The sequence below is a fragment of the Centropristis striata genome, chromosome 6, assembly GCF_030273125.1.
Source record: "Centropristis striata isolate RG_2023a ecotype Rhode Island chromosome 6, C.striata_1.0, whole genome shotgun sequence".
In the NCBI taxonomy this organism is placed as follows: Eukaryota; Metazoa; Chordata; class Actinopteri; order Perciformes; family Serranidae; genus Centropristis; species Centropristis striata.
In genome coordinates this window covers 3,028,448-3,041,407 of record NC_081522.1, presented here as the reverse complement: position 1 = coordinate 3,041,407, position 12,960 = coordinate 3,028,448, and the positions used below count along the sequence as shown (strand labels likewise).

Below are 12,960 nucleotides of genomic sequence, written 5' to 3'. Positions count from 1 at the left end.
ACACACCAATAAAGTTTAGAACTCCAACGGTTAGATCATCTCTCCATCCATTCCTTCACTTTTTCTCCGGCGGGATGGTGCCTTCCACTCCTCTGCTTTTTGTTCTTTCAATCCCTGTGTCTCTACATATTTATTTATTATTGTTGACATGATTATTAGTCTCCATTCAAGTGGTCACTGGATAATGACCTTCCACGAGGATCTGTTGAACAGAGTTCTGGGTACTGAAGTTTCTAAGAAGAAAGGGATACTTTTGGAAGAGGGGAAGGCAGGTTCCCCTCATTCATTCCTGGTTTGAAAATTGCTGTGAATTTTTTTGTGCTAATTGTACAGACCTTGTCTTAACATGTGGGTAAAGCAACAACACTGCAACACAACCACACCCTTGAAGGTCAAAATGAAGGCGTATTTTTTATTAGTCAGTTCTAAGCTTTTATCTCATCTTGCCATTATTTCTCTGTTAATATTATTGTTTCTAAAGCTGTCAAAAGATTGTGAAGCTGTTTTGTGTTAAAACTTCAGTGTTTCGTATTAGACAATAGGCCAAACAGTCCCGGTCCCAATGATCTATACACTACTGGTCAAAAGTTTTAGAACACACCAACTTTTCCAGAATTTAATTGAAAATGATGCAGTTTAATGTCTCAGTGTACTCTGAAATGAATGCACATTTGCAACATTTAAAATTCTTGATTGAGCATGATAGTGTTTTGAAAGTAAAAAAAAGATTCAAAATCACATTTTATGTTGGACTAAAGGACTAAAAAAAGACACAAAATGACCAAAAAAAAGACACAAAATGACCAAAAAAAAGACACAAAATGACCAAAAAAAGACACAAAAAGACACAAAATGACTAAAAAAGACACCAAAAGACACAAAATTACAAAAAAAAAGACTCAAAATGACTAAAAAAGACACCAAAAGACACAAAATGACAAAAAAAAAGACACAAAATGACTAAAAAAGACACCGAAAGACACAAAATGACTAAAAAAAGACACAAAATGACAAAAAAAGACACCAAAAGACACAAAATGACTAAAAAAAGACACAAAATGACCAAAAAAGACACAAAATGACTTACGAAGACATGAAAAGAATTCAAAAATGGACAAAATAGCCCAAGACTCCATAGAGTTAAGTTGTTAACCCATTTCTTGTTCCCTGAAAAAGGCCTACTTGTATAATTCTGAAATGTACATTATTTTTCAGTTTTGGTTAAGCTTACCTTTTTTTATTTACCTCTGGCAGTTCACCACTTACCTTTGTACCCTTTCAAGCTGTTCATTTGACTTGAACTGCTTGAATTTCAATAAAAAACTGGAAAAATTGGGGTGTTCTAAAACTTTTGACCGGTAGTGTATGCACCAATAGATTCAATCGTGAAGTACCTGCTTCAATGTCTTTTTAGGACGATGTGGTCATCAGAGTGTTTGTTTCATTGTTGCTAATGTTGAAAGTGGAACATGCAACAATGAAAGCTCAGATCTCTGCTGCCGGCTGCACCAGCTCTTTGTAAGTTCAAACTTATTAGCTAATTATAACATTAGCAGAGATTTACACAGCGCCAAATTAAAACGAGTGTCACCATACAAACTATTTTGTCATGACAAAGCAAATATATGGCCTGTATCTGATATCTGACCCAACACTTTGATTAAAACGCTGTTCAATAATTATGTTAACTGTGAAGACTTAAAATTACATTTCAGAAAAATAACTTAATTTGCCTAAAATTACCACCTTATACCGAAAACAATAACTTGGGTAGTGCAACTCGGCTTGTATAATCAGATCCTTCACAAGTTTATCTGCATGAGTCAACTAAAAAGTTTCTCCATGTTTACAGATAGAAATAAAACAAAATAAGATTTACTTTTACAAAGGATTGGCTGTGAAGTTTAAGATATAGTTTTCCTCCCAAAACTACCACCTGGAATCCAAAATAGTTGGGAATTTGTAAATATACAGTTGAAACCAGAAGTTTACATACACTATATAAAAAGACACATATGCTTTTTTTCTCACTGTCTGACATGAAATCAGACAATCACTTTTCCTGTTTTAGGTCCGTTAGGATTACCAAAATTATTTCTATTTACTAAATGCCAGAATAATGAGATTATTTTATTATTTTGGCATTAAGCAAATAGAAATAATTTTGGTAATCCTAACGGACCTAAAACAGGAAAAGTGATTGTTTGATTTCATGTCAGACAGTGAGAAAAAAAGCATATGTGTCTTTTTATATAGTGTATGTAAACTTCTGGTTTCAACTGTAACAGAATGATAATTTTCTAATCGTTATATTCGTTTGAAAACTGTAAAAAAAAAAAAAGACCATAATCGTATTGTTTATACGCTCTGAATTAGGAATTTGAAACATTCTGTTATTTATGTTTTACACAGCAGACCAACTTTTTGTAGTTCTATATTTTGGAAGTTAAGCTGCAGCTTGTGATGTTACAGTAAATTCCTGTTTCCAGTCACATTACTGTAGCAGCAGGTCCTCTTAAAGGAATCCAACATGTTGCACCAACATGTTTCTACAGTAACCAAGCACTCTCTCTAGAGAGGGACTTTTGCATTTTTGTGCTACCAGATGGCCATATATTATATATATATATATATATATATATATATATATATATATACATCCCCCTAACCCTAGAGTATGGTAGAGTGGGAGGGTTTTGAGGTGGTTCAAATTAGGGATGGGAAAAATTAATTGATGGTCGTTAAGAATTTGGTCCATCACGTGGAATTTTTAATCAATCTGTGTAAATTTTAATGTTATCTCTGACTGTGTATCAGTACTGACTGAACTGAAACAAGGCCGAGGGTTCAGTTCTGCGGCCGTACGTCAATAAGCCAATGAGCTGAGAATTAAGTTGGAAAAAGCTACAGTTTGCAAACTGAAAGTTGGGTAACACTTTACAATAACCATCTAATTAATGTTTTTAGATGGTTTATAGACCAATTATTAATCATTTACAAAGTGCTATGCATAAGTAGTCTATTAAATGTTTTCAACCAATTTCTTAAAGGTATATGGATCATTTCAAAACCATTAGCATATTTAATATGGTGTTAAAAATGTTATGAGTGCAACTAAAACTATTAATGAACTAATAATTATAATTTAATTGTTTGTTAATGGTAAAGTAACTATAAACTTACATTAATATGCCATCTAGTTACCATTTATAAGTGATTTAGTTAGTTAAACATTGATAAAAATATGTATTTCCCATTCTAAATGGCCTATATACGGTTAATAAATGATGATTAAACAGTAATAAACTATCTGTTTACCATTTATAAATGATGGTTATTGTAAAGTGTTACCGAAAGTTGCAATAACAATTATAAAACACACAGAAATACAAGAGGATTAATTTGAGCAAAACTAGCTTACTGTATCAAACCTTGCTAGCATGAATTACTAGGTTTCATTTGATCCAAAACTTATTTAAGACAAAAAACACTTAAATATGTAAGATTACTGTGAAAACTAACCTCATGCCTCTTCGGGGGCTAAAACATAAAACATTGAACTCCTTAACATTATCTTTACAGTTTAATCTCACTTGATTTAGTTTTACGATCGACAGGATCAAGTCTCTTTCCGTCCTTTCAAAATAAAAGCGTCCATTATCAAAACAGGCTTTTGCATAGTACTGTATATATATATCTTTTATTTTGCCCATGTATGCATGTTTTTATACATACTGGAGTATGTATAAAAACATAGCGATTAATCGATTAATTGATCGTTAAAGTTCTAGATAATCGAGTTGGCACTATCACTAGTTCAAATCTATAACCTCCCCAACAGATGACACTCAATTACACACACTTAACCTTGAAGTTTTAATGGTGCAATCTTATTTAGTACATTGTAATAGTAAATAGTAGTTGTTTGAAACCAGTTAGTAAGCTTTCGTATAGTAATAACCGATCAATGGATTTAAAACGAGCTGGTGCAGCCCAACCCAGGTCCTGCTAGCCTTCCTGGCTAGCCTCTGGCTAACTCTGTTTCCTCATAAGAATTTTATATTGTCAGTTTTTGTTACAATTCAGCAGCAACATATCCCACCAAAATTGCCATTCTGTCAAAATACATTGTTTAACCCATTGACGCCTAAAAAGCCTGTAAAATCTCTGGACGATTTTAAAATAAGCCCCTAAAATCTGAAGTTTTTCTGGAAATTCAACAGAAGTGTCAACGCTTCTACTAAATAATAGATTTTTCAGCCTCTGTAGCAGATAGAAATGAAATTCAAAAAGTATTTGAGAGCTTATACAAATACTACAAAACGACGTATCCGCTTTCCAGGCTTCAATGGGTTAAATATAAGGTTGTAAGGGTTAGAAACCCATTTAGCACAGATTATGATGTGAAAATCCCCAAATCATCATCATTCTGCTCCTCAGAGAGCCTTGGGACGGAGGCTAACTAGCGGTAGCATGGTACAGAAAGGCAACCTTCCTAAATTTAGTATTCTACACTCATGACCGAAATGAAGGAAACCACTGAAGATACTGAGGAGCATGTAGAGGTGAATGAAATGACCGTTACTATGTGTGATTCTAAAAGATTTACAAAACCTAGCACATGCAACTATGCAATCTAAACTATGCATATGATTTCTTAAATGTGTAACAGCCCCTTTTTGTCTATAAGTGCACTTAAATCAGACTACATTCCACAAGTTTGTCTAGAGATGAACTCTAGTTCACTAAATCCACAATATTATTAGTAAAAGAGCAATAGATTGTAGCTCATTTTCTGTTGTCAGCATCCTTGCATAATAAGGTGGTGACATCGTTATTCAGAGCCTACAATAAAGTAGATTTTTTTTAAAGTAAAAAATTAATATTTAATGCATTTTTGCATATTTGATTATTGAGTACTTCCCAAAAGTAGCACAACTTTTCTGTAATTTTTTTTTCTTCCTTCCATCTGGTAAAGCACTTAACCTATACAGCTAAATTTAATTATATTTTTAAGTTGCGATCATCCTCTTTATCTGACCTGTTTGCTGCGTTTTTCTGTGTTTTGTCAAGTCCGAACACTCCCAGAGTAAATCAGTTGCTACATTTCTTCTTTATAATAGTATTTTGCTGTGATCTACCCCAGAATTATAAAGTGTGTTGCTGTTGTGAACTTCTTTTTTAACACATACTGGAAACCTAATCGAGCCATGTCAGCTGACCTCAGTTTTTCCTTTCTTTTTTTTTTTGTCTTTTATCCTTTCCTTGTTCCAGGATGCTCTGTCACCTTTTTCCTTTTTTTCTTAATGTCAGTCTGATTTAAAATCTTCTTTTCTTTTGTCCCACTGCTGTTGTCTGCCCTGATGTCTCACCTCTTGGTGGGAATAAATTGTTTATAAAAGACTGTAAGTGAGGCTAACATTGAAACTGGTATTGGTACACTCAGATCTTCACTCTGTAATCATGAGATACTCCACGCCAAATGTGTCTTTTTTATCATCAAACACACACTCTGTTGGCTTGAAAAGGCACATGTAAGAAGCAACCTGATCTCACAGAAATCCGTGAAATAGCCACGGATTTCGCTTAACTCAAAATCCGTGGAATAGCCACGGAATCTCTCAAATTTCCGTGAAACTGACACGGATTTTGCTACAATGCAAGTTAATGACAGTCATATCCCGTGGCTATTCCATGGATATTTGTTCCTATTGGTTTGTTCCAAGTCACGTGACTTTCAAGGTCCCGGCGGTCAGAACAAAAAACATGGCGGACAGTTCTCTCATTTTTAGTTAAAAATCAATATTTTGACTTAGTTTCTGCATAAAAATGGATTTTGATCACATTTTTAGTGAGAAATATATGTTTTATTTTCTAAATATTGACTCAGTGAATGTACATAATCACTTTGTGGTGAAGATCTCGCCAGAAAAATATGACTGTCATTAACTTGCATTGTAGCAAAATCCGTGTCAGTTTCACGGAAATTTGAGCGATTCCGTGGCTATTCCACGGATTTTGAGTTAAGCGAAATCCGTGGCTATTTCACGGATTCCTGTGAGACCAGGTTGGTAAGAAGTGTTGTTTCCTTCTTTCCAGATAAAACAGCTGTGATCATCTTTAAAGAAAGATTTTGGGTGAGGTGTGCTACTTTCTGCAGCATAGTTAGTTCATTGATTGCTCCTAGAGCAAAACATCTATGCGAAATAAAACATTTTAAACTTGTTATAAAATATCAGCTTTAAGAGTCAAAGTCACCAAGTTATCATTTGGACTCAAATGAATTAGATGAATTAGTCAGCGACATTGTTGAGTGCCTATTTTATACCTTACCGTGTTCAATGAATATCCAAATCAGTTCATTAGCAGTTTTGCAGAATGTCAGCACAATTGTAAAAGTGTTTCCTATGTTTTTATATATCTGTGTGATTTTATATAAATGCTGTCGTCCTAAATGAAGTAGCCAACTCATCACTGTTACCTGAAAACAGTTGTTTTTTTATTGTGTGTCTAAATGAATGATAACACTTTGATTCTTCTACCATTAACTTTTTTATTTTTTTAAACGGTGAGTTGTACGTGCCAATAAAACACTCGAACCTGACTTGTCGGATTGCATTTGGATTTTAACACTATTCACCTGTTTGTGATTGGTCCAAGGTTATAATAGTTTTGGATTTTTCATTAGTTTTAGTTTTAATTTTGTTGTGATTTTTTGTCTCTAAATTCAGTTTGTTTTAGTTAGTTTTTAGAGTGAGCTTTCTAGTTTTAGTTTAGTTTTTAGTTTTTGAAAATGCTTAGTTTTAGTTTAGTTTTTATTAGTTTTAGTGTTAGTTTTAGTTTTTTTGTAATGGGCTATGTGTTGGGTGCCAGATTCAAAGAGGTCATAATAAATGTTTCCTTTATTTCCTTTGGTTTATCATCTCAGCCCCAATAAGGTTATTAACTCTTACAGTTCTGGGTGTTTTGAATTTTGGTTCTAGTGTAGACATCCCAGTCTCAGTAAACATATTCACCATGTGTTGCATGTTCAAATAGAAACACTGAATTATGAATGAAAAAAGTTGACAAAAACGAAAACTAAGGACATTTTCATTCTAATTTTAGTTAGTTTTGTAACCACACAATACAGTTTCAGTTATCGTTTTTTTAAAAACTCAAGTTTTTATTTTCATTTCAGTTAACGAAAATGTTTTTTCAATTCTAGTTTTCGTTATTTCGTTAACTATAATAACTTTGGATTGGTCCAACAGGAGCTGTTGGAAGTTAATGAACCAGAGTGAAGAACAAGACATTTTTGAACCCTTTGATGCACAACATGGGTCTAAAATGACCCGAAAGAGTTATGTTCTATATCTTTGCAATAAATTATTTTCATCATCCAGTATTCCAGGTTTTCCTCAATTAGTTTATTTTTGATCATCATACATCCTAATTTTATGTTTTCCTTTATTAATTTTTTAAATAAAATCCCTTTTTGTGTCACTACTCTTCTAATGCACAACAAGGGTCAAAAAAGACCCATATCCATTTTTTAGCTAAGTAGCTTGCTAAGCTAACTACTTAGCTAACTTCTTGGTTAAGTATTTAGCTAAGTAGCTTGCTAAGCTAACTACTTAACTAACTTCTTGGCTAAGTAGTTAGCTAAGTAGCTTGCTAAGCTAACTATTTAACTAACTTCTTGGCTAAGTATTTAGCTAAGTAGCTTGCTAAGCTAACTAATTAACTTCTTGGCTAAGTATTTAGCTAAGTAGCTTTCTAAGCTAACTATTTAACTAACTTCTTGGCTAAGTATTTAGCTATGTAGCTTGCTAAGCTAACTACTTAACTAACTTCTTGGCTAAGTATTTAGCTAAGTAGCTTTCTAAGCTAACTATGTAGCTAACTTCTTGGCTAAGTATCTAGCTAAGTAGCTTGCTAAGCTAACTATTTAATTAACTTCTTGGCTAAGTATTTAGCTAAGTAGCTTGCTTAGCTAACTATTTAACTAACTTCTTGGCTAAGTAGTTAGCTAAGTAGCTTGCTAAGCTAACTATTTAATTAACTTCTTGGCTAAGTATTTAGCTAAGTAGCTTGCTAAGCTAACTATTTAATTAACTTCTTGGCTAAGTATTTAGCTAAGTAGCTTTCTAAGCTAACTATGTAGCTAGCTTCTTGGCTAAGTAGCTTTCTAAGCTAACTACTTAACTAACTTCTTGGCTAAGTATTTTGCTAAGTAGCTTGCTAAGCTAACTACTTAACTAACTTCTTGGCTAAGTATTTAGCTAAGTAGCTTGCTAAGCTAACTATTTAACTAACTTCTTGGCTAAGTAGTTAGCTTAGCAAGCTACTTAGCCAAGTAGTTAGCTATGTAATAATACAAAAACTGTTTTTCTTCATAAAGTATGAGAGGAAAAATGTAAATAATGATCTGTTGTTATCAAAAACAAGATATTTAAAGAATACTTGGAATATTCAATCATAAAATACATTGATAATAAATAACATGGGGAATGAATGAGGGTCATTTTTGACCCATGTTGTGCATTAGAAGGGGGGTCAATATGTTGTGCATCAAAGGGTTAAGGCATTTTAGCTTATTTTTGTTGAACTTCTGTTGTTTTTTTAGCTTTATTAGTTAACTATTTTTATTCCTTCTTGCACCCCAATACACATTTGCAACCCATTGTCATCAGATACAGACATTTTGTCACGGCCCTGCAGCTCTAATCTGGTTTTGGAAGTGTCATGGGCTGGTCCAAGTACTTACATGCACAGTGGCTTTTCAAAATAAACTTTTAAGTTCACAGGAAACAGTAAGCTTTAGGCAATAAAAACCACTTGACGAAGGTTTAGAATTAAACAACAGGCTTATCCAGCTACGTAACGGCTACTAATACTTCTGGACTGGGCAAGTATTAACTGATAGACACAGGGTGATCTTAAATAGAGAAAGTATAATGAAGTGCCATGTGGGCCTGCCTTTATTTTGACAAGACACGATGGATTATACATACTAGGAAACTTTGTGGACTGGTGACCTTTTCAGTTTTTCACCACTGCTTGACAACATATGATTGCTTGTGAATGTTGTAATGAGCTGTCAGTCCTAAACTGCATTTATAGTCACATCGTATTTACATTTATTAAAAAGGTCAAACTGTTAGGTTGAGGAAGAAGAAAGTTGAAGTACTACACCCTGCAGAGCTGCTGTGTCATACTGCTGTTGCTTAATCCAAAGAAAATTAGTTAATAGTTCCATAAATTAACTGAGTTGGTATTTTTACACTTCAAAAGGTTAACTCTATGGAGTCTGGGGCTATTTTGTCCATTTTTGAATCCTTTTCATCCTGCCTGTATACACCCCTTAACAAATGTTTAAATGCCATGTTGGGGGGGTTTTTCAGCACAACCTCACCTATATGACCTGATAATAATAATAATTGATTTTTTTATTCTGACATACTAGATCAACATTTTGAACCAAAAAGAAACAAAGAAAAACCAGCATAAATGTGACCTTGTAATTGTGTGATCCTGTCATCCAACTCTGGTTTTTATTCTAGTGTGACTATTTTATTTGTGTCTTGTGTGTTAAGCGTAACAATTTTGGTCATTTTGTGTCCTTTTTTTAGTCATTTTGTGTCTTTGCAAGTATTTGTGTCCTTTTTGGTCATTTTGGGTCTTTTTTGGTCATTTTGGGTCTTTATGTGTGTTTTTTTTTAGTCATTTTCTATCTTTTTTTAGTCCAACATAAAATGTGATTTTGATCTTTTCTTTTACTTTCAAAACACTGTTACAAATGTGAACAAAGGCTGCAAATATAACATATAAGAGGGTTACATTCAGTTATATCATTTTATACTAAATTGATTTGACCTTGTCTCTAGTTTTACTTGGTATATCATCATCAAACTGACTGAAGTCATGCTTTGGAGCTTTTGAAGACTCCAGAGGGTTAAATACGCATATTTAATCTGCCTTGGTCCTGTTTATAGTCCAGTTTCCTGACAGTAAACAGCGCCCGCTGCTGGTTAAACCGCAGCATGACCGGGAAGGCTGGAGTAGAGTGGGAGCTGGAGGCCCGCTGGGTTGCCAGGTTTGATATAAACCATCACAAGCTATAGTCATATAATTAACCCTATAAAGCCTGAACCACTAAATACTTGCCAGAAAATTCTCCTTTTTTTTTAAACTGGAGTGTTTATTGAACCTGCTGACAGGTAATTAACAAAAAAAATCGAAAAACAATAGGCATATATGATTTTAATTTGTCATATTTGATACATCAGTTCTTTTTGTGCAATTTGTTGCTCACCGTCTGTTCTTGAACTAACAAAAACATATAAAACCCAACATTTTTAACCTTTTAAGACTTTACTTCCTTTTAACATGTTCCTCAAACATGCAAAATATTTTTTTCCATATAACACAACATTGTACATCTGCTGATTATGAAGTTTTCACGCAGCAATGACTGATCCACCAGTGGAACCTGCATATAAATTTTGCTATATCTTGTATTTTTGTGCAATTTGTTGCTCAGTTTTTTTTTCTTCAACACATGTACAGTGGCGGTTCTAGACCAGTTTTACTGTGGGGGCCAAGGAGGGGCCAGTGTTTAATCAGAGGGGCACATTAGCACATGAAAAAAATGGCAAAGATGATATTTAAGCATTCAAAATCGTTGAATGTCTTGAAAAAGACACAAAAATTACAAAAAAATGACACAAAATGAGCAAAAAAGACACAAAAATGACAAAAAATGACAAAAAAATGAGCAAAAAAGACACAAAATAACTAAAACAGACACAAAAAAGACACATAAATGACACCAATGACAAAAAAAAGACACAACAACAGACACAAAATTACCAAAAAAAGACACAAATGACCAAAAAAGACACAAAATGACGTTCAAAGACACAAAAAGACATGAAAAGGATTAAAAAATTGACAAAATATCCATATAAGACTCCATAGAGTTAAACTATTATACAATGTACACATTCTGGGTTCCTTTTGTGTACAATGAGATATTGTTTGAACAATTTGACACAGGGGCCACAGCAGGGGCCAAAGGCTTTTTCACAGGGGCAGTGGCCCCTGGAGGCCCCTGTGTAGAACTGCCACTGCACATGTATACATCAGGTTTTTCAGGAAAAAAATATCACACTGATGATGTATGGGTCTCAAAAACTTGTGTATCAAATATGATACAATTGGCTTTATAGGGTTAAAGTTAAATGCGCCCTTAAAATGCAAGAGAAAGGTGACCACGACTATGTGATTTATAGTTTATGCTTCTCTGAAAACAGCCACCTCTTTACGACGTGTATTATCTGTATGGATTAGCTAGCTGGGTGCGACCGTTTCGGGGGATAAGTTATCTACCTGGCATCCTATCATAACCAGACGTCAGTGGTCTGCGGCTGTAGCGTTTAGTGAGTTTGCTGCTAGCTTTTGTTCGTTGGACAATAAACTACCTTTACGAGTAGCTGTCAGCTTATTAATACACGGACAGTGAAAAATACGTACAGATAATATCGACGTGTGGTGAACTCGGTGAGTAGGACCAACACAAAACAACCAGCACATCAGGGAAAACATTACTGAGCTAGCTAGCTAGCTAGCTAACGCTATACATGTGATTGGCTGCTGAGGCTAACATATCTATTAGCATGTCGTCTTATTTACAAAACCCATTCCGCATGGTTTAGTGTAGCTTTAACGACATTAACATGTAACACATTATTTACTGTCGACATTAACCCTATAAAGCCAAGTGTATCATATTTGATACACAAGTTTTTGAGACCCATACATCATCAGTGTGATATTTTTTTCCTGATGTATACATGTGTTGAAGAAAAAAAACTGAGCAACAAATTGCACAAAAATACAAGATATAGCAAAATGTATATGCAGGTTCCACTGGTGGATCAGTCATTGCTGCGTGAAAACTTCATATCAGCAGATGTATGATGTTGTGTTATATGGAAAAAAATATGTATTTTGCATGGTTGAGGAAAAAGGAAAAGTCAAAGTCTTAATAGGTTAAAAATGTTAGGGTTTTATATGTTTTTGTTAGTTCGAGAAAAACAAACTGTGAGCAACAAAATGCACAAAAAGACCTGATGTGTCAAATATGATACAAATTAGAATTCATATATGCAATTTATTTATTTCTTAAAATTCGTCAGCAGGTTAATAAGCACTCAGTTTTTACAAAAATTGAATTTTCTGGCAATTATTTCATGGTTAAGCCAATTGTATCATATTTGATACACAAGTTTTTGAGACCCATACATCATCAGTGTGATATTTTTTTCCTGAAAAACCTGATGTATACATGTGTTGAAGAAAAAAAAACTGAGCAACAAATTGCACAAAAATACAAGATATAGCTAAATTTATATGCAGGTTCCACTGGTGGATCAGTCATTGCTGCGTGAAAACTTCATATCAGCAGATGTACGATGTTGTGTTATATGGAAAAAAATATTTTGCATGTTTGAGGAAAATGTTAAAAGGAAGTAAAGTCTTAAAAGGTTAAAAATGTTGGGTTTTATATGTTTTTGTTAGTTCAAGAACAAACGGTGAGCAACAAATTGCACAAAAAGAACTGATGTGTCAAATATGACACAAATTAAAATCATATATGCCTATTGTTTTTAGATTTTTTTGTTAATTACCTGTCAGCAGGTTCAATAAACACTCCAGTTTAAAAAAAAAGAAGAATTTTCTGGCAATTATTTAGTGGTTCAGGCTTTATAGGGTTAAAATGGTGAGATAACGTTACTCGCCTCCAGCATGTGTCTGTTGATGCTTGCTTTGTTTATTCCGATGAAGTCTTCTTTTAACGTTGTGTTTCGCTTCATGGCTTTGGTTTTTTGTCTTACCTTAACCCTATAAAGCCTGAACCACTAAATAATTGCCAGAAAATTCTCCTTTTTTTTTTTAAACTGGAGTGTTTATTGA

At 33.7% G+C, this 12,960-nt stretch overlaps 1 protein-coding gene across 1 annotated transcript in view; it reads left to right on the top strand.

Moving 5' to 3' along the window:
• Positions 1–11,373: 11,373 nt before the first annotated feature.
• mbtps1 (membrane-bound transcription factor peptidase, site 1) overlaps positions 11,374–12,960 on the top strand; it is a 56,046-nt gene continuing 54,459 nt past the window's right edge. The window contains exon 1 of the mRNA XM_059334382.1: positions 11,374–11,544. The gene's annotated coding sequence lies outside the window, so the exon portion shown is untranslated. The remainder of the gene's footprint in view (positions 11,545–12,960) is intronic.